The 23,635-nt window shown below is 43.2% G+C and overlaps 1 protein-coding gene across 3 annotated transcripts in view; it reads left to right on the forward strand.

Annotated features, from left to right (window-relative positions):
- The window catches only part of NSD1 (nuclear receptor binding SET domain protein 1), a 1,028,734-nt gene that overhangs the window by 780,996 nt on the left and 224,103 nt on the right, over window positions 1–23,635 (forward strand). The window lies entirely within an intron of this gene.

The raw sequence follows: 23,635 nt of genomic DNA on the forward strand, positions 1-23,635 counted from the left end.
TGTTCAGAAAAGGATCTGGAGTTCGAACTGAAAGAATAGATAAAATACCCGCTTTAAGACCAAGGAATGGGCGGCCTACAAAGGTCTCGCAGGGGACAAGAAGACAGCCAGCGTGTTTAGTAGTCACTGTAGAGGTAGAGCACCTCGTTAGCATAGTGGTAGAACCCCCCCGTGACACGTCTCTGGATAACATTATTCAACTCCACAAAGGAGACAGTGACACATTGCCTGATTGAAACAGACCCACTGTTCAGAAAAGGATCTGGAGTTCGAACTGAAAGAATAGATAAAATACCCGCTTTAAGACCAAGGAATGGGCGGCCAACAAAGGTCTCGCAGGGGACAAGAAGACAGCCAGCGTGTTTAGTAGTCACTGTAGAGGTAGAGCACCTCGTTAGCATAGTGGTAGAACCCCCCCGTGACACGTCTCTGGATAACATTATTCAACTCCACAAAGGAGACAGTGACACATTGCCTGATCTACACAGACACACTGTTCAGAGAAAAGGATCTTCTGATTCAAATGAAAGAATAGATAAAATACACCCTTTATGACCAAGGAATGGGCGGCCAACAAAGGTGTCCCAAACTGACCAGGCCCAGGGCCGAGCTGAAGATACAGCAATTATGGATTTGGATGAAGCACATTAAATAAATAGACTCCCGCCACGGTCAAGAAGAGAGCCAGCTTTCGAAGCAGTCAGTGTAGAGGTAGAGCACCTCGTTAGCATAGCGGTCGAACCCCCCTCACAGTTATGGATAAGGTTGTTAAAAATTACACAGACATTGGACAGATTTTGAGGGAATTGATAAAGATGGTATTGGAATGAAAGTTCCTGAAATAAGCAACCCTAGAAAAGTGGACTCGATAGCATAGGAAACCAAAAAATAACAACAAACAGCTGGTGCTCTACAAGGTTCACAAAAAGACATTCATCTACACCAAGCAACAAGCGGTCACATGACTAGACTAAACACATTTATCAGTTCGATCTCTTCATACCTTAATCAATCAGGCTTACAAGCAGGAAATAGTACAGTAAGTGGTATGACTGACATAATGGTCAAAGCCCAGGAAATCAAAGATCATAATGGTACTGGCCTACTCAAAGTATCGGGATTGAGGGGCCTGTAATTTGGAAACTAGAAAATAAGTTTGAAATTAGAACAATGAAAGTACAGGTACAAAATGGGCCTGTAACTATAAAAACACTCCGCTAAAGATACCATGTGGTTATCTATCGAGTGTTTCAAGAAATTATAAGGAACTGGACTCGGGAAAGCAGAAGATAAGGTTACAGGCAACGTAGGGGCCCGTACTTTGGAAAACAGAATATAAAAGTACAGGGACAAAATCAAAAAGATCTATAAACAAATGTTCCGTTTGTTTGTAAAGCAAACATGCAAGGCTCCCCAATAAACTGTTGATGTGTAATGTCTTAGCAGTGACACACATTATTTTTTGGTACCAACGGTATCATTAACCCTATTTCGCTTTCAAAGACATTGTAGTAAAATTTGATTCTTGTATATGCACTACAATTCTGAAGAATAAGATGCCATTTGTCTACTCTATGGACGTTTGCTCGCATTTCACACCTGTTAATGGGGCTAAGATTTGATTTCTTAAATGTCATTGTCATGTTATCAATTACATTTTAATGACCCGCATTTCTAGATCTTCCCAAACGTTACCTTCATATTTTGAGGCTTTATAGACGATACTCTATTTGGGAAGTTATTTTTGTAAGTACAACACATCTGACCTTATAGCACATTTCGGTTCTGCCTTAACAGAAAATTAAAACGAATGAATTCCAATATTTAGAGCTTAACATTTCCATCGAAGGATGCCTACCAAACAATCTTATTAATGATGGGGTTTAAAGAAATTTTTATGATATTTAGCTGGCGGGGTGTCGTTGCCCCAAAAACATGTAGAATGTTCCAGACAACGGTTTACAAACGGCCAACCAGGAGTGGTTTCTGAAATGTAAGTTGAGAGACTGATCAGGGAGTAAGGCAAAGCACAATATGTGTTTTAATTTCCGTTAACAACATACTTTAGTATTTGACCCAGGTAAAAAAATTATTGTCTTGCACAGGTGCATTAGACTTTTGTAATTTCTTATAGCTATGTGAAGAGTACAACCCAAAACTACAAAGCATAGAATTTAGATTTAGTGAGCAGTGTGGTCGATGTGTGGATTTTAAACAAATATTAAAAGGGCAAAGTTTGCGTTAACCCAGTAGTGGGACTTGTACAGGTGTGTTTTAAGGAGGAGCCAACTTAAAATTGTAATTATTAACTGTCTGTACATGTTGCCGGAAGGGCATGGTGGGTTTCTGGGAATTCAGGTCAGCACGCTGCCATCAACAGGCCCACAGGCAGATAAGGCAAGCTACATATGAGTGATTGACATAGGTTAGTTGACAAATACATGGCTACAGTTCATTCTCTCAATAAGGGCCAATTTTAACGTTTGGATTTTGGATTCCAACCGGACTTTTTTTGTAAATTCGTAATAACAAATACAATGGTATACATTGTCTGCATTTTGCAATCATGGCTTTAAAATGAAACGATAAGATATGGCCAAAAACTTTGAGAAAAGAGGCCACTTTCTTACCCATGATAATATGAAAGAACATGAGTTTACAGAACATGGTGATGTACAGCCGACTTGCAAATAGTTGATAAATAACATTATTTGCGGACTTTCTTACAAACATTTGCTACAAAGGAAGCCTTGAGAAGGATGCAATGCAGAGGGGTCATTTTTGATGCACCGAAGATGTATCCACCTAAAGCAATCATGGCAAAGGACACTACTCTGAGATTGAAGACTTGAAGACGTACAACTACATTCACCACAGACATCTTGGACGGAATCTAAATTTGTAAAGAGAAACAAACATGAAGGCAATTTTAGCATCAACTGGAGAAAGTGTAAACATTTTCAGATTACGTTTTTCACATAAACGAGAATAAATTTACCAATGCAAAATATAAGCAGCTATCGATTTGAGCTTTAATGACAAATTGGAAGAACCACTAATAACTACAAAAATGTACAGTCAGGGACTTGCATTGTGATATCAAATGTGGCAATAAAATACACTCTAACCTGAAAACTTCATGAGCTTCATTGCTATGAACAATCTGTATTCCGATAGAAAGGAGTCATTGATTATGTCTTGCTGTGGAACGGGGAAACCAGCCACGTAGAATTCAGCAAACTAAGAAGACCATAAAAAAATATAAAGTGACACTACTAACCAAATGTAGAGAACATTATCTTTGTTAACAACAAGGTTGTATATTTTATTTTTTACAAAATCTGCAAAGATCAGTTTCCTTTCGAGTTAATGTTCTTAAGGCCAAAACGTAGGCTCCCACAAACCGCCCACCTTACACTGGTCATCAGTAAACAAACCACGAATGTAACAGAAAATTACAATAATATAGAGAAATTACCAGCATGCAAAAAACACCACAATTGTAGCTGTCCTGTTGCTTGACGTTACTTTCTACCACTAACTGCCAATGCTCATTGTCTTGAGAACCGATTGCCTGTAGGAAAGCCCTTAAGAAACATAGGGACAGTTATGTTTCATATTTGTCCCTCCAGAAAAGGAAACTAACACAAATGAAATGAACAAAACGTACACTTGGACTATCCATATATCTGCAGTCTAAAAAGGACACAGTTTTGCAGATCACAGACATTTTAGATAGATTGAAAGTAGAGTGGTACCTCCAATTAGTTAAACACTTCTGGTACTTGACAGCATCGCCGACCAATGAGTCGTATAGTAATAAACATTTGGCCAAAGGTTTCACTATCTGCAACGGAAAGGATAAGATTGCCAATCAATATTGGATACATTCCATGTTAACATACATTTGCATCATCGAAACATGTGGACAGAAACTGCAAAATAAGGAATAATATTTTGGTAACAAACATGGAGGGTGAGAAAACTTACATGTGAAATTAATGTATATAACTAATGAAAGTTGACACTCACCAATAGTATCCAATGCATTCCGGTATTGGTTGGACAGAGGATAGTCTCATTTTCAAAAATAGGAAGCTATGCAATGGGAAACAAAAAGGAAAAATGATGGAAGTCAGATACAACAAACAAAGTAAAGCAAGTAACCATAACAGATCATGCGGTTGACAATTGAATGAAATTTTAACAAAGATTACACCCAAAAGGGCAACCCCAAAAACGGAGACTTGCAATAGCTAACATGAAGCTATATTAAGAAAGTTTGAAGTACATTAGAATTCAGAAACGATTGGACCACCACAAAAACCAAGATAAATCAAATAATAGCATTGAGGAAAACAACAATATTTACCCGGCAAGAAGATGAAGGGTAATTGCCACTGAATACACAGGAAGCCACTGTGGCAGACATCAATAAACACTAAATATAACAAACTAAGTATTAGGGAATGAAATATACATCGTAAAGTGAAATTTCATGGGTATTAACAATGAAAAGTAGACCTATGACTTGTCATTCAAAAGTTAAATACCTTTGGTCGGATCAAACAGATTGTGGACAGATAAGCATCGATTACCTGGAAAAGAATTACAAGAAGGGAGAATCTGAGCGTTACTCCTAGGAACAACATGAAAAGCAATAAAACGAAACAATACGTACAATAAAATAGAATTGCAAGTACACCTACCTCATCACATATCCATTCTTTGTCTTTCAAGGTGCAAAACGAAGAATCATATAACTTAAAATTAGAAACTACTGCTTCCAGCCTTCCAGTCTGAGGTTTCTTCCACACATCTGACACTTTTTTCTTGAACACAGAGTCAGAAATTGGGGTGGAAATCAGCCGTGATGGGGAAACTTCGACCTGAGCTGTTGAGAGTGACATATGACCTGCACTAGGTGCGAGGCCTGCTGGAGATGGGGCGACACGTGCCGGAGACAAGGCACACACATCGGAAACTTTTTTCTGGAGCACAGAGTCAGAAAATGGGGGGGGTATAAGCCGTGATGGGGAAACTTCAACCTGAGCTCTTGAGAGTAACATGTGGCCTACACTTGGTGCGAGGGCTGCTGGAGATGGGGCGAGCCGTGCCGGAGACAAGGCGAACCGTGCTGGAGATGATGAAAGGTGACTTGGTGACGATGACATTTGAAATTCGGGAAGACGTGATGGTGACAGTGGAAGAGGTGTAGCACATGAAGGTGCCACAGAAGACAAAGTATCACTATTTCTTTTGCCTGCAAACATGTACAAAAATTTAATTTATTAACAAGTTAGATCAACCGAGAAACTACCATAAAATATATCCTGGCCAAATAACAGTAATAACAATTGCTCAGGAACATCGAGGAGTGGGCTTTTGAAAGGTTCATGTGGAGAACAACAACGTTGAAAACAATTATAGAAAGAAGGAAAGAGGCTGCTGAGGTAACATGAACATGTCATGGATAAAAAGGTAATAAACCAGAAATTACCTGGATCGCTAGCATTGTACGGCCTTAACATGTCCAAATTACATGTTCTACTTAATAATTTGTTTCGATCATTTATTAGCTTTACACGCTTCCCTTTAATTTCTGCAACAGAGTAGGGTCCTGAGAATCTAGTCTCCAAAGAACCGCCTTTTCTCGTGTTTCGCCTACTATTTTGCAAAAGCACAAACTCTCCTTCCTTGAAGCTGTATGGATTATATCTCTTGCAAAGTCTTTTTTTATATTGAATTTTTTGCCTTTCCTGGCCAAGCGCTATATTCTGCTTCGCCTGCTCATGCAACTCTGCTGCTCTATTTTTCATTTCTGCAAGAATTACGGGATAATCGCTTTGCGATGGTTTTACAAACTGCAGCTAATAAAGGAAACATAAAAAGCAACATTTTTTTGTTACTTCTTGAAAACTCGGATAAGTCTTTAAAGAAAAATATGTCATAAGACTTAACTAATCCTGAATTGGTAGGTCAACGAAATAATAGAAAAGTACATGTAGAATATAGGGCACATAACATTTTAAAAAGACTAATCTTAAGTAATGTATTCAAAGTCTCATACCAGTTTATTACCCAGCTCACATGGGAATGTTGGTTCACGGCCCATGTAGAGTAGAAACGGGGAAAATTTTGTGGTAGAATGCGGCTTTGAGCGTAAAGCAAACAAAACATGGTCTAAATAAAGATCCCAATCAGTCTGATGCTCATTCACATACTTTGCCAAAGCGCTGTAGAAGGTAAAAAAGAGGTAGAATGTAACTTTTCGAAAGAACGGATTATTAACGAACATTGATTTTAACTTACATATGTGTTTAAGAAAAACAATCGATTAAACATTGAAAAATGAGCCCAAAAGAAACATGACATTAACTTATGCACTAATCACAATAACACACCTTACCTTTTAATGTTAGCATTTGTACGCTCATCTAAGCCATTTGTCTGAGGATGATAGGCTGAACTGACAGCACGTTTGATGTTTAACAACTCAAATAATTTATTGTTCACCTAAAAAAAAAAAAACAACCATTCGGCAAAAGAAATGAAACACAATGTACAAAGATGAACGATGAAAGAAAGATTGATTATACTTTTCAAAAGAGGAAAAAGAAAGAATATTAAAACATAACAACGGCAGCAAAAGGTAGTTCACTCACTTTGTTCAAAAACTCCCGCCCTTGATCAGAGAGGATCTTTTTCGGACAACCATGGCGGAGAAACAATTCCACAAATCTCGCAGATACTTCAGATGCATTCTTCTGTTTTAAAGGAAATGCCTCTACCCACTTGGAAAAGTAATCGGTTGCAGTGAAAATATATCGGTAGCCTGCAGCAGTTGTAGGTAAGGGTCCCATCAAATCCACGCCTATTAGCTCCCAAGCACGGCCAACCTATAAATAACCACAATGCAAGAACTATAGAATACGGAACTTCGAGAAGAAAGAATCGGCTGACAGGCCTTCAAAAAAATGTATGACAATTTAAAACATACTTTAATTGGTTGTAACTCTGGGCACTTCTTGAGAGATGGCTGTTCCTTTTGACAAGCATCACAATGTTTAATCTGCAAAGACAATTGCAAAACCCTAATGAAAATAATGGGTGATTGTACACAAAATCAAAAATGTAACCAAATACAAGTAACAAAAGATACATTTCAATGACTACAGAACCATGTGAATGGTTTACGATCACCAAGGCAAACGACATTATGACTCACCCAGTCTTTAATATGAATAGTCATATCGGGCCAAAAAAAACGGGCTCCTATGCTTCTCTGCGTTTTATTAATCCCGGAATGCCCTCCAAACGTCGACGAATGAAATTCATGAAATATTTTTCGAGCAGCTTCAACACCAACAACAACTTTCCTCTTCTCATCTTTAAATGTATAGAACAAATCTCCATCTATCGACAAAAAAGAGGAAAAATTTGCCATAAATAGCCAAATCAAAATAACACTACAACACATCGAGAGTCGATGCAAAACATGCAGACAAAACATGGCAAAATAAGATTAGCAAGTAAAAAAGTAATACCTTGGACTGTGTAGTTTCTGGACATTCGGCGCAATGTTTTCTTCTCCATTTTGGTCAAGCCAACGGGATACTCATTACGACTCAAATAAGCCAGAAGGTAATTGAACTTGCAGGGATCCATTTATATTCCCACTGAGACTAAAGTATTGATAGAAATAAAATACAAGCAAATTGGGAAAATTAGATAGGAACAAAAGATATAAATGTCATACATTTACTTGATCACAACAATACTAAGGCTTAGAAACAATCATCAAGAAGGGAAACATGGCATATTCAGAACTGGAACCTGACATTGCAATAAAACAAGATACTAAAATGAGTTAGAGATGAAAATAACGTACATCTATTGAGGTCATCCGCAATTACTCAAAAGGAATTTCTAAAACATTAAACATATAATGAGAATGTATGTGCTTCGCAGGGCCAAAATTAGGTGACACATACAAGGAATCCTCAAATAACTAATTATATATTAATTTTAATGGGGAGAACATTGTTCACTTTCAGGAAACCTCTATGGACAAGACTAGCATTGGAAAGACTGCATACTTCTGGAGTAGTGAGTAACTTTGCTGGCGTAATGACGTTCAGGGAGAAGCAAGAACGTACTCTGAAAATGATGGCTCACAAAAACTTGATCAAACATTTAGAAATCAAGACTTAAGCACAGGACGGGCAAAAAAAGTACATGAACACACTTGATTCAACCGGTCATGACAATCAGTGTAACGCCTAAGAATACTTTGAAAATCAAGACTCTGAAGACTTGTTAAAACTATGGGTTGGAATTGCATGCTCACAGGGCAGTGACAACAACACTCACCAAGTATAAGAAACACAATAGTGGGTTGCAGTAGACAGGCAAGTCTGGAAATAAACAAGGGATGGACTACAGACTGAAGTGGAAGAGACCCAAAGCAAGACTTGGACTGAAGACTAAGCAGGGCTGTGACTGCGACCTAGGCAAAGTTGGAGAAAGTTTTGAAAAATGATGATTCGTTACAATGAACATTTAATCAGCACACGCTGGAAAATGACGGTGTTTGTGAAGTACTCATGCATCAAAATCACTTAAACAAACATTGAGGTTTCATGAACTTTGTAAACGGAAGGGCAAAAAATATTCACCAACTTTAAAGAAAGCTGAGGTGAGTAGCAGGAGACAGTAGAAGTTCAAGGAATGCAGGGTTGGACTACACAGTGGAGTGTCACAGAAGCGAAGGAAAAAATGGCCCTCAGACGCAGAGGTGAGAGTGCGACCTAGGAAAAGTAGTGGGGAAATAAATTATTAAAACTATTAAGAACAATTTGTACAATAATGGTGTCATGCTCACCAACAAATGTAATACACCAAGGGTTTCACCAAATTTTAGGACAGAAAGGAAAAAACATAACACCAAAATTACATTCAAGAATCGGTTGGTTGCAATGGACATTTAGGTGATGGTGCAAAGAAGGTAGGCTACACACTAAAATACAAGAAACGTGGTGGAACAAGAATGAAAGCATGACCATTAAATGCAAAGTAACAATGAGAAATAAGAGGAAACAAGAGGGATTGCACATTGATCAAGAACTCAGAGCATTGCTTTCTAACCACATTGGAAATAAAAACACATTATTGGGTGCCAGTAACAAGCACGTGTGGCCCTGGAGCCCCGCTCTGCCTAATGTTGAAAGCTCAGCCCCCAGGGAATGTTTGCATACCCCCCACAAAAGAAATAGTGCACCAGATAAGTATACAGGTAAGTTATATTCTCATCTTCCATAAAGGGAGAAGATTTTATCCCCAAAAAGCCAGCTACCTGATAAACAAAATCAATGGTAACCAACTGATGGTTATAATCAACAGTGTGTAAATGAGCATTAATGTATTTTTATTTCATTCCTTTTTTTTTTTTTGCGCACCCCCTCCCCCACCGCCACACACATGTCAGCCGATGTAATGCGCAAAACACCTAGGAGTCACTGAAATCGCACCTTGAAAAACCGCGACTTCGGACTTTCACCAGCGTCAAACAGCCAAATCACGCAAAACGCACTTCGAAAGTAGGCCCACAACACACCTTCCCATCCATCAATTTTCCTCAAACCACTTTTGTTGCAAACTAGACATTCCCAAGTGTCATCCCAGCACCGTCACTCTGCTCGCAAATAGCTGGAACACACTCCAATCTGGCACGTGAAATTAACAACATTCACAAACTGCAAAAACCTCAGATCGTGCCTAAACGCACTTACACACTAGGCCGCAATAACCCCTTCCAGCCAGCAATTCCCTTCCAAACACATACCACCAACCAATAACATCCAAAATTATCAACCCACCTCGCAAAATCCACTCTCAAGTACCTAACACACCCTTAAATCGCGCCCTCAAAACACGCAAATATCTCAAAAACAAGTAGGCCACAAATCAGGCCTCACAAACAAGCACAAAAACACCTCTTCCACTACACCAACTTACTCCAGGCCAATTTCCCCAAATGTTCACAATCCCGACTCTCAGCCCATCGCGTGAAACCTGCTAAGGACTAGCTGGAAGACCCTCAAATGGCGGCCTAGACACAGGACAAAATCCAAAGCACACCTTTTTTGCAAAGTCCACGTTGCACAAAAACACGCTTCCCTTCAACCCAAAAATTAAGCACACTTGCCAAACCTCTCTCACTACAGCTCACCCAACCCACGTCCCTCTAGCCCAACTACAACACCCCCAAAATCACTTCTCCATGAGCACCAAAAATCCTATTGGATAACATGGCAATTCGCAACTCCGCAAAGAAATTGCTCTTTGAGGCACTCCCACTACTCCGATCCGCTTCCAACTTGGCGGGACACTAGTTCCAGCGAATCCCTAAATTGGCACCAAAAATCAACCCAATCCATCCACTGGAACGGGAACGACTTTCAATAGGAGGAGCCCATCCGTCCCCACCCACGTACTATCTGATTCGTAGATGAGGTGGTGTGAATCTGCAGATTGTTCCCCCCCCATTGTGCCCCCTCCCCAACTTTTCTCCGGACAATACCCAATTTGTCTAAATAGTTCCCTATATTTGCGCGCATGCAAAACCCTTCCACGTCAAATGTTTTCCAGCTGAATTACAAACTGGGCCTACATTCTAGTGAGCACTCATCCCTTCTCAACGGGTAATAACTTATTTACACCAACCACCAGACTCTAAACCAATGGTCTGAAGCAATCTTGTGTGAGCTTGAACCTACATAGCACTGAGACGTCAGGCTGCATACAACGGCCCCCCGCTGGAATCCACTCAGATCTGTGACTGGGTCAGTGTCTGAAAAGTTGCAGCGCTCTGTCCATCCTCTCCCCATGTGCACTTTTTCAAATAATCTACGACCCATGTTGAAGAAAAGAGTGTTGCATGATTGTCACAATCCTAACTGTGGTATCGCTGTAAAACTATCCGAAGCATGTAATAAATACCCCCACTCCTAGGGCGGTGAATTACAAGGACTGCTCTGTCCTTACGTACTTTGTGTCCAAACCCACCTATAACACCATACAAAAATGGTGAGCCTTCATTGCCTATTGCTGATATACACCCTAAACACCCTAAAACTGACCTGTTTGGTGTCTTTCCTAGCAGAGCAGAAACCCAAACCCTCATGAAATGTATGGTGTTAGGCCCTTCATAAAGGAAATTAAATGGTAAATTAGTTATTTATCAGAAGCAGGTCAGCGTAGAAACCCAAACCCTCTGGAAATGTAAGGTGTTAGGCACTTCATAAAGGTAATTAAATGGTAAGTAGTTCAGGTGGCACACCCTATGTATGAATGGATCCCATTTTAAGATGCCGTGTTAAGGTTACTCGAACGCTTCTCAGGAAAGGGATGGAGTAGTACACCTGAGTCACGATCTCGAGTGTCACCCAGTAAATGCGCTCCATCTGTTTCCAACACAACACCATTCACTCACACACCCGAAAGATCAGCCCTCCGGAAAAACAATGCTGACCACACACAAGTGCCGCATATTCTGCAAAAGTGCCTATCCAACATAAGAAACCTCCAGATGGAGCACGCACTTCCTCCCATTCGACTTCCCACTCGTCCTCCCACCTCATCCTGTTTACATTTGATTTTAAGCACGCCCCCCTCCCCATATGGCTTCCCTCACGCCTTCCCGCATCGTCATGTTGTTATTTCAAGGTTGCAGGATTTGGAATGCACCTATACATACAACACAGGACCTGCAGCAAAACATCTCACATACCCCATAGCTGCCACTTACACGTAACCGTGATACGAATAATATTCATGCAGGACCTGAGGTAAGGTCTTAGCCAACGCTACCAGAAATCTGACCTCCAATCACATTGCCCAGCTAACAGCAGCTTAACTGGCGCCTGCCAATTTGCCCACAGATATTGATGAGCAGTTCAAATATTCGCGTGATTCAAAACCAGAACGATGGTAACGTGCTCCGATCAGAGCGTGCATGAGTATTGTAATATAAATGAACGCTGTGCAGGACCCTGCTCCCTCTAGTCTTTTGAGCAATGGCCCCCCACCTAAAATTAATCCCAGTAGCACTAGGCTTTCCGCCATCCGAGGAGTCGACCCTGAAGCAACCGCAAAACGGTCATAAATAGCAGGAATACTAATGAACTGACGAAAAGCCTACTATCACCCACTAATAACAGCCTAATTGGACTCCCCTTCAGCGTCTAGGCAAAAGTACGTCACGCATATATAATTAGGGTTTGTACGGCGTCGCGCATGACATGGTGGCTATCGGAGCACACTACTATACCAGTTATCATCATGAACCACCCACGTCGCGCATGCAATCGCGTCTATCAGAGCCCACCATCAGATTACTCTCGTAACGGAAAATAAGCAAAGCTCAACTAAGGCAACATTCCCGATTGAAAACGTGACGATCATGCGGCAACCGTATCTTAAGGGAACAACATTGGAACCCTGCGGGGAGCTATCCCGTACCCCATGCACCATCCCATGCAACCCACATGTCCCCACGTAGCTCAGGATTCATGCTGTTCTCCCCGCTTACATATTGGCACAAGCAATGTGAAATTTCCGTACCCTGCTGCACTTCCTACGTCTCGGCCGCTCTACCCAACCTGAATGCAGCCCGTCCTCTGTACCGTAGTTGTCGCGTGTCTGCCCCCAAAATACACCCCGGCGGCCGTATGGACCCTTCGGGTAGGGGGCAGCGGGACTCACCTAGTCCCACGTGGGAGCCTGGCCGCCCGCACCAAGCGGAACAGGCCCATCCAGCCTGCAGTGAATTCCTGTGGACCGAACGATTTCACACAATTGCCACCCCGGCGGCCGAGACACCTCACTTAAAATGGTGTCTCAGCCGCGTGGGCGGGCGGGGACCACAGCCCAGCCTAACGGAAACTCCAACCAAGCCCCACCCCCCAGCCCAAAAGCTACCGTAACAACCCAAAACCGTCCCCGTTTGGCGCCATCTCTACCCCTCCCGGAGCCCTGAACCCTAGAACCCAGCCCTGAACCCTAATGCCGAGCCTTAAACCCTATCCCGGAGTCCTAAATCCTAGCCCGGATCCCTAAATCCTAATGCCGACCTCTCATCCCTAGCCTTAAACCATAATTCCGAGCCTTAAACCCTACCCCGGAGACATAAACCCTATAACCGAGCCCTCCAACACTACCCTGGAGCCCTGAACCATAATGCCCAGCCCTCAGCCCGAGCCATAAACCTTCATTCCCAGCAAAAACCCAACTAGTCAGCTTCAAACCAACACCCAAACCATAATTCAGTATCATATACCCAACAAAGACTCACAGCCTTATAACCCAATGCCCAATCCTGCCCCTGAGGCCTAAGACAGCCCACCCAGCCCTAAAAACCACCCGACCACTAGCCCTGAGACCTAAGATACCCCCCCAGCCCTGAAAAACGCCCGAAGCCTAGCCTTGAGCCCTAAGACCGGCCCCCAGCCCTAAAAATTAAACCACCCCACACTCCTAACACCTACTGGGCCCACACACCCAAAACCCTGAGCCATAAAAACCAACCCAACCACAGCCCAAACCACAAACATGCCGTCAATAGGAACAAAAGAACAGGCCCTCCAGCCATAACCACAACCCAACTCCTACCCCTGAAGCCTAACACAACACCCCCAGGCATGAAAGCAACCCGAACACTAGCCCTGAGTCCTAAGACCGGCCCCCCAGCCCTAGAAACTAAACCACACCGCACCCCTAAAACCTAAAACCAACTACCGGGCCCACCCACCCAATACACTAAAACATGGAAAACACCCGAAAATTGCGGTCCGAAACCAAGCCCGAAACACACCTTAACCTGCTTCGATTTTCTTCAAATCACTTTTGGAACAATATAAATGTTCCCAACCCTCATCCCATGTAGGCACATCAACCCACAAATACCTAGCAGCCACTGAAATCGCAACTCGAAAAACTGCAAAATCGGAATTTCACCGACGTCCAACAGCAAAATCACCCAAAACGCACTTTGAAAATAGGCCCACAACACACCTTCCCCTGCATCAAATTTCCTCAAACCACTTTTGTTGTAAACTACACATCCCCAAGATTCATCCCAGCACCGCCACTCGACTCGCAAATAGCTGGAACACACTCCAATCTGGCCCGTGAAATTCACAACATTCACAAACTGCAGAAAAACTCAGATCGTGCCAAAACGCACTTCCACACTAGGCCACAATAACCCCTTCCAGCCAGCGATTCCCTTCCAAACACCTACCACCAACCAATAACATCCCAAATTATCAACCCACCTCGAAACATCCACTCTCAAGTACCTAAAACACCCTTAAATCGCGGCCTCAAAACACGCAAAAATCACAAAAACAAATAGGCCACAAATCAGGCCTCACAAACAACCACAAAAACACCTCTTCCACTCCACCAAATTCCTCCAGACCAATTTCCCCAAATATTCGCAATCCCGACTCTCAGCCCATCTCGTGAAACCTGCTAAGGACTAGCTGGAACACCCTCAAATGGCGGCCTAGACACAGGCCAAAATCCAAAGCACACTTTTTTTGCAAACTCCACGTTGCACAAACACACCCTTCCCTTCAACCCAAAAATTAGGCACACTCGCCAATCCTCTCTCCCTACAGCTCACCCAACCCACGTCCCTGTAGCCCAACTACAACACCCCCAAAATCACTTCTCCATGCGCACCAAAAATCCCATTGGATAAAATGGCAATTCGCAACTCCGTACAAAAATTGCTCTTTTAGGCACTCCCACTACTCCGATCCGCTTCAAACTTGGCGGGACAGTAGTTCCAGCGATTCCCTAAATTGTCACCAAAAATCAACCCAATCCATCCACTGGAACGGGAACGACTTTTCACCTAAACACGCGCCCCCCGAAAACACCCCAATTCTCCATGCGCACCAAAAATGCCATCCGATCCGCCTTAAACTTGGATAGGTTGGCTCTATTATGTTATTTATTATTTTTCACCTTTACTTGTTAGCAGTCACAGGCTCTCCATGTCTCTTAAATAAATAGAAAAACACACCCTACCCTTTTTATTTGGTTTTGATCGTGTTGTGTTAGCCATTTCAGAAATTACTGCAGTTTCCAATCCAGAACAGCCCTGCCTCCCTTCCTCTGAGCACTTGAATGTGGGGAGCAGCTTCATAATGCGAGCGGAGAGCAAAAGCGGGACGAATAAAAACAGTATGTCATATTTTCCAACTTTTCTAGTGGGAATACCCACAGTCGAAATGCATCCCCATCGAGGCTTACGCCGCTAATTTGTCTAATTGCAATAAATAGTGGTGCGAAGCTGAACTGGGCACACGACGCTGCTGCAGCGAGGACTAATGCCGAGTCTTAGGAATACTGTTATCGGTGTTTAAAGTGTTCGAACAATCACTGTATTCAATTAATGATGTGATTTCCTGCTTTCTTTTTCAAAATTGCTATTTTTGCACACCGTTGCCTGTTAATACCTGTTTGCTCAAAGACTGAAAAGATATATAAATAGTAGTGAATTAAAAAGGTCGCATGGTTGCCTATTAATAGGTTTAATTGAAGGAATATTTCTTATTTTGCCACAGTGTTGTTCCCATTCCTGGGGAGTTTGCAGCGTTCTGCAAAAAAGGGACATACATAACAAATACTTGTAAAGTATTTTTTGAGTGGGGCCATTTAACTGGTTGCCCAACCTCGCGAACGTTCACATGACGCACCTTCAGTTTGAGTAGTGGCCCTAAGCTATCTTTGTATTTAAAACAAAATCACAACACCATCACAATGATATGGCACCCCCTTAACGCGACCGTGGATACGATTAAAAAAACAATGAAGCCAGCATACAAAAAAACCGCACCCCCTCCCCCACCGCGTGTCAGTTAAACGGGTCTGGGCCACGCACATGGCACCCCCCCATGTAATGGCCAAAACCCATTAACGCGACCGTGGATACGATTAAAAAAACAATGAAGCCAGCATACAAAAAAACCGCACCCCCTCCCCCACCGCGTGTCCGTTAAACGGGTCTGGGCCACGCACATGGCACCCCCACATGTAATGGCCAAAACCCATTAACGCGACCGTGGATACGATTAAAAAAACAATGAAGCCAGCATACAAAAAAACCGCACCCCCCTCCCCCACCGCGTGTCCGTTAAACGGGTCTGGGCCACGCACATGGCACCCCCCCATGTAATGACCAAAACCCATTAACGCGACCGTGGATACGATTAAAAAAACAATGAAGCCAGCATACAACAAAAACAATCCACGTTCGATCAAGCAAAAGACGCTGGGAGAAGTAAAGTAAATATGTAAAGGAGCAAATAGTGTACTCACCGAGGAGCTGCAGTAAAAGGAAATGTTCTGGAACGTGACGCTATTATATACAGCACATCATTCGAAAAATGGATACATAATGTTGAGACAAAATATTAGGAACCGCTGATTGGACGGACTTTAATACAGAGTTCTGATTGGCCTGCGACAAACTGTGCAGAAAAGCGGGAGGCAGCCAAATATGGCTACGTAGTGCACACGTCATAGAAATGGAACTGCGCATGCGTAATGGTTGTGCGCATGCGCAAAATGACAGGGGGGGCGCTCAATCATGGGAGCAGCGGATTATAGAACACCGGGATTGAATCTAGGATCCAGTCCTGTGGTTAGAAAAGTAATCTACAAAGTAACCAATTGCATTTAACCAGAAATTCCCATTGAGCTCACTGTTGCATTGTGTTTGAAATTGTGTTGCCTGTTGCAACAAACTGTAACTATTGCATTCAAAAAGTCTATTGCCTATTTCAAAAGTATTTAACTAAAGTAACTCATCCTGAGAAAATATATTTTGATACCTTGTTGGTTCTAAAATAAAACAACTATATCTTTTGATACTAAACCATTGGCCTAGAGTTCAGTACTTGAGTGTTTGAGACCATTTGCTACATCCAGCTCTTTGGATGAAGCAACACTCCCATTGCTCCAGATCTCAGTTAAAACTACCCCATGAGCTTCCATTCTCACTCAAAGATCAACCACCAGGAGAGACTGGCATTCTAAAAGTCTGGCTCCAGCCTCTTGAACCTTTCTGCCATGAGAGACCCCCTGGTTTTCAGGAAATCCTCCTGCAAACCGCGACAACAAAATTCATAGAGAGGGCACCGGAGTACTACAATGGTAAACAACACATGGTTAGAGGAGGTGAAATTCAGCATAAACAACTAAAAGGTCACAGTTAGGGTCATCTCCTCGTAAATCGAGAAGAAATATAAGGCATCCCCAGACAACCAAGTATTCACCAGGGACCAGGTCCTGCCTCTTGTTTTTTTGTTTGTTGTGCAGACGAGTTGAAAGAGAGCATCCACTGAGGCAACAGGGAACTCGTCTTCGAGTAAGGAAAACTAGAAAATTGATGCTGCATGATGAAGCTGTGGGGAAAACAATTTGGTTGAGGATTGCCAGTTAATTTGCAATGCTCTCCAGATATGATCACCATCCATGGGAGGAGCAGGAGTTGGTGAGGTTCCTCTCTGAAGCCTATTGCGAATTGGAGCAAGAAATGGTTGCAGAAGTGAAAGTCATCTAGAGTGCAAACATTTGTTGTGCTCTGAACTCCACTGACGGCACCTCCAAAGAGTTCAATACCGTCATCATTCTGAGATCTTGTGACTGGCAAAGAGTCAAATGCTTTAGACTGGCGGTTCAAGAGCACCTCATCAGCTTCCGGTTGGATAGTGAACATATGTTTCGCTCTCAGGTTGACTCTGTGCTCAAAAATTGAAAAGGATAAAGACTGCCAAAGTCATGGGTGCACTGTAGACCCAAACACCCAGGTCTGCCCTCCGCAAACAAGCGAGAGAAAGCCCTAAATCATTCACTTCTACCTAGAGGCAGTTACCTTACCCAAAGGCAGTCCTTTCAGGGCACTCAGGCACCCAAGCTTTTTTTGCATTTGGTATAGGTGGCTCCATCACACAACACCTGTCGAAGGAAGATTGACGTTAATCCTTTCTTAGTGCGAGGAAATAACCTCAGACTGATTGGTATTCGCTGCTGTACAGCAGGGGTACCGCCTGGATTTCACTTAATCCCACCAAACATACCACTTTATTGTTAAATAATGAGTTAAGGCCATCTACAACTGTTGCAGGAAGATGTGCAAGCTCTCTTCACCAGAGTTGCCTTCATACTGATGCCCCCTCACCAGCTGAGTGAGGTACTTTACTCCCTGTACCTCCCAAACCCTAGGAAGGATGGAACCCTGTAGCCTTTCCTAGACCTCAGGCCTCTAAGCTGCTACTGAACGTCATTCTGCAGCTCTTCACAGGAGATCACATAGTGACCTACAACCTCAAAGGCTCCTACTTCGAGATCCACACAGATGCGAGACATCACTGCTATCTGCACTTTGTGGTGAGTGTTCAGCACTCTCAATTCCAAATTCTACCCCTTGTGGTCACAACAGTCACAAGTGTAGGTATGAAATACCTTAGCAGTCATAGCTGCACATTTGCAAAAACACAGTTCACATCTATCCTTAACAGGACGATTGGCTAGTAAAAATTGCTAGCTGAGACCAATGCCTAGAACGCACTCGGATGGCAGCATCACTGTAACACAAAATGTGGTATCTTAAGCCACAGCAGATCCAATCCCTTCTAGGGTCTGTGCGACATCTCAACCACATGACTGATACCTCAACACTACAACAGCAGAGTTGCCACATCAATTATCTGTAACTCATAGCAATCAGATTGCCACTCAGATTTTTACAGACTCATCTGAGTTAAAACAATCCTTAGAAAAATGGCCAGCCCGATTGCAATATGCCATATCCTGAAGAAAAGGGTGGGGGGTACGCGTGCACCAGCTTTCAGCTGTATCTCTAAACATTTGGCAATTGGGCCATTCTAATTTTCATCGAGCTTCTGGTGGAGCATTTGCAATGGTGGACAACAACTTTGCAGAGGACACGTCATCAAGTCCATGAATTGGAGATGAATCCCCAAGCGCTTCCAAGGTACTTTTACTAATGGGGCATTCACTAAATATACCTGTTAAGCATTGCACAAAAGAACAAAACCTTGCCTCCAGGTACCCACACTCCGGGGCAATGCATTGTGAATTAAATGGTCCGGGATATTTTGCCTATGCTTTTCCACCACTGCCTCTTAGCCCATATGTTGTGCAAAATATGAGAAAAGTATCCTTGGCCCTCATTTTGGTGGTAATACTCGTCGCGACAGCCCTGGTATTTAATGCTGTCGAAAATATTGATACATCCTCATGAACAACTCCTGCTGAGACCAGATCTGCTGATTGCTTCAGGGCGAGCTCAGACAATCGGCCTTCAGGCAGCTGAATCTGCCTCCTGAGGTCTTAGTTTGGCTATCTCACTCTTCAAAGAAGTGTATTCCAGTGCTGCTTAAAGCAGGTAAACTTACCACACCTGCTTCTATGTTGCAACATGGACAAGATTTGTCCATTACAGTTTGGGCAGTGAAATACACTCCCTTTAAGCAGCTGCGCAAGAGATTATCTGCTATATTTAACGTCAGCAAAAAGTGGGATTGCATACTCCTCTGATCATTTAAATTTAACTGCAGTATCTTTATTCATGCAAAGCAGAGAACATTTGTTTCTTCATCGTAGGATCTTCAGTGATGGTTATAAAAAGTACCATCATTCCACACTGACTGCATGGGCCATGGATCACTTTTTCATAAATGAACAATCCATTTTAAAATCCTATAAGGTGTTCATGTCCATCTGGCTTCATGATTCTGCCACACACTGGAGGACTGCCAGCTTAGTAGGCCTGCTTTCCAGGTACAGCCTATTTTGATGAGATAGAGGAACTTCTCCAGCACCTCCTTTGGCTGTATAGGCAGTACAGGCAAGAGTTGGATACAGAGGGCAGGGCTATCTCAACTGCCACTATCCACTGCACTCTAGACGCAGCCGACACTGCGGTAAGGGGTATGTGGGGGTTAATACAAGCATCCTGATCAGGCATCACTCCTGGCTCTGTGTCTCTGGCTTGAAGTCAGAAGTACAACATCATCTACTGAACCTGCCATTCGAAGGTGAACCCGTCTTCGGACCACAGGTGGGCCAGATGCCCGAAAAACTCAAGAAAGACACTGACTCAGCAAGGTGATGGGTGTACTTCAGACTTCTCCTCCTTGAGGGTCCTTCCACACAGCACAGTACAGTGTAGGCAGTAAGATCACTGCCCCAAACTCTTCCCCCTTCTGCCAGACGCAAGAACAGCAATACCACTAAAAGTCAATACAGGGGTATCATGAGGAGGTTACAGAGGTAACAACACCAGGGGTAGGGTAAAAAGGAGACTCAGCCAAAAAAGTCCTCCACCCCTCCTTCAAGCATTGACTTCCTTCCACCCTCCTGATTAAACTACGTCCATCAGGTAAGATTGCAGCAGTTTCTCACACGCCAGGAAGACATAACCCCTGGCCATTGCGTCCTCCATCATAAACCAAGGATACCACCTAGGGCTCACGCCAACCCCACTAAATATTCAAACCCATAAAAATACCGTCCCAACAGAACAATAGTGCCTTCATTAGGAAGAGGTTCAGGCGCTAATCCTCAAAGGCGCACTACCAGATTCTTTCAGGAAGCGAGCCTCCTACTGCTGAAAATCGAAAAAGAGGCGATCAATGGGTCAAAACCTAAAGACACAGTGATATAAGTGACTATGAAGATCGACAATGAAAGTCAGACTTTATTTCTCCTAAAAGGATGCATTTTTAATTATTTATTTAATAGAATAAGCTTTTTTGAAATTTACTCTTTTATTAAAGGTTTTAACTAACCATACACAATAAAAGTTTTACTTAACAAAGTCGCACTAGAGCCAGGGGCCTTGTGCTATCACGGCAAGCAGGTGTAGTCCCTGTAATTTCTTAGCCCAAAGAGGATTGGTCTCTAAGGCCAATATTCAACTTCAGACCTGCCAACAAGTAAATCCTTTCAGAACATTTTCACATGGTCACTGTGGTGGATGTCATCCCTCTGCTGCAGCAAGGTGACTCCATGACTGCCCTTGATATGAAGGACAAGGCTTACTCCAGTCAGGCAAGAGTACAAGCATTCCAGCGGTTAACTGCCTCGTTTTCAGCCTAATCTTCAAATTGACAGACAGAACAGTTATGCGCCTTTTTGGAATGATTACCTCATGCATAGCCTAAGTCCCCTATGCTATGCTTCACATTTGTGCGTTCCAGTAATGTCTTTCAGAACACAGGTCACAAGTGAAGGGTCACTGGGAGGATCTAGTATTGATAACGGTTAGCATCTATCTCTCTCTCCAGTGGTAGAACATCAGCAATCTGTTGCGGGGCCAGCCCTTGATAGACCCGGTTCCGCAGGTAAACGCATCTTCAGCAGCTGGCCATTTAGGGAACGTGATTGCCACAAACAAAGGGGCCTCCACATCAGTTACCTCGAGCTCCTGACTATCCAGCGTGCTCTCAAGCCCTTCAATCACCAGGTTCAGCACTAAGTAGTCTTGATAAAAACAGACATGACCAGCATGTATTCTTTCCACAAGCAAGGCTGCACACATCAAGGCATAGTGGTTTATTCCCTCTATTTTCTAATTCCAAAAAAGGATGGCTCTCTCATGCCAATACTGGACCTCAGACCGCTCAACTTCTGCATCCAATCAGACCACTTCCACACGGTCACTTTACAACAAGTGCTTCCACTACTTCAGCAAGGCGACTTTCTCTCCACTCTAGATCTAAAGGATGCCTACTTCCACATTCCCATTTATCCCGTCCACAGAAAATATCTCAGGTTTGTGGTAGATGGGCAACACTATCAATTCAAAGTTCTACCATTCGGGATCACCACGGCACCCAGGGTTTTCACCAAGTGCCTCGCAGTGGTTGAAGTCCATATAAGAAGACAGCAGATTCATGTCTTCCCTTATCTAGACGACTGACTCATAACAGCAAAATCCCACAACAGTTGTTCTCACCCACTCTGTATAATACAACTGCTTCACAGTCTGGGATTCATAGTAAATCTAGGCAAATCCCATCTCCAACCGTCCAGAATACAACAATATCTAGTAGTTACACTAAATACTTACACAGCCCTAGCATATCCCAACCCAGTCAGGATAACAGCTATACAGACACTAGTTCAAAAATTTCAGCCACAACACTCCCTACCAGCACAAGTGTTCATGCAACTAATAGGGATGATGGCCTCTTGCATTTTTCTCGTTCCTCATGCAAGACTGCAAATGCGTCCATCACAAGAGTACCTAGCATATCAGTGGAACCAGACTCAAGGTCAGCTAACAGTGCTGGTGTGGGTGGACGACCGCACCCATCACTCTCTGCAATGGTGGAACACACAGAACCTTTCCAAAGGGCGGTTGTTACTCGAGCCAGTTCCACAGATAGTGCTAACAGACGCATCGCTCACTGGCTGGGGAGCCCATCTTCAAACCCATACCGTTCAAGGTATCTGGACCCCCTAACAAAACCATTTCACATCAACTATCTAAAATTGTTAGCAATCTTCCTAGCGTTGAAATCTTTTCAACTGCACCTTCTAGGCAAAGCTGTCCTGATCCGTACAGACAACATGACAGCAATGTCTTCTATACAGAAGCAAGGGGGGACACACCCCCTACAGCTATCACACCTAGCTTAAAGCATATGGAGATGGGCCATTCCGCAAACATATACCTCCTGGCAGAACATCTACCAGGGGTACACAATCAAATAGATCTGCTCAGCCGTCAAGCACAACAGGCCCACGAATGGGAACTTCATCTTCAAGTTGTTCTTCCATTCTTCCGAATGTGGGGACACCCAGAAATAGATCGGTTTGCCACATACCAAAACGCAAAATGTCCAAACTTCGCATCTAGGTATCCACACCCATTGTCCAAAAGCAATGCACTAAAGATGAATTGGTCAGGCAAATTTGCTAACTCTTTTCCACCTTGTAGGAGAGTAGTTTGCTATCCTATGGTCACCCCAAATTTTTGCTTTTTGCTTCACTGGTTTATGACTTAATGTGGCTGTGGGTCTGCTAATCAGACCCACAGCCTGCTGTTCTCTCTCTAAATTAATGCCACTGCACTCTAGGTGCATTACGAATTGGAACTGGTTCACCTTATAGGCCCCTGTAACAGTGTACCCCAGGTACCCAGGGCATAGGTGTATCCAAGGCCTACCAGGGGCTGCAGCATGTATTGTGCCACCCCTGGTCTGGCCTCCATATTTGACACAACTGGCTGATCAATCAACTGGGGTAAGTTGGTGTAATCACCTCTTACTTAGATATAGTATACCTATATCTAACCTAAACTGGACACATGTTAACCTATAAGCCACTCCTATGGAAGGCCTCGACAATCCTGGAGGCAGAGTGCTTGGTTTCATGTGAGATGGTGCTCTGGCACGAGCTGAGCCCGTCTGCAGCTGTCTGGAACAACTCCCTTAGCTGTTCCGGGATATTGCCATACCATATACTCTTAAGTGCATTATAATCCTCGCGGTTATTTGCTAACTTTGGTTTGGCTTTATCAAAACAT

The sequence above is a fragment of the Lissotriton vulgaris genome, chromosome 7, assembly GCF_964263255.1.
Source record: "Lissotriton vulgaris chromosome 7, aLisVul1.2, whole genome shotgun sequence".
In the NCBI taxonomy this organism is placed as follows: Eukaryota; Metazoa; Chordata; class Amphibia; order Caudata; family Salamandridae; genus Lissotriton; species Lissotriton vulgaris.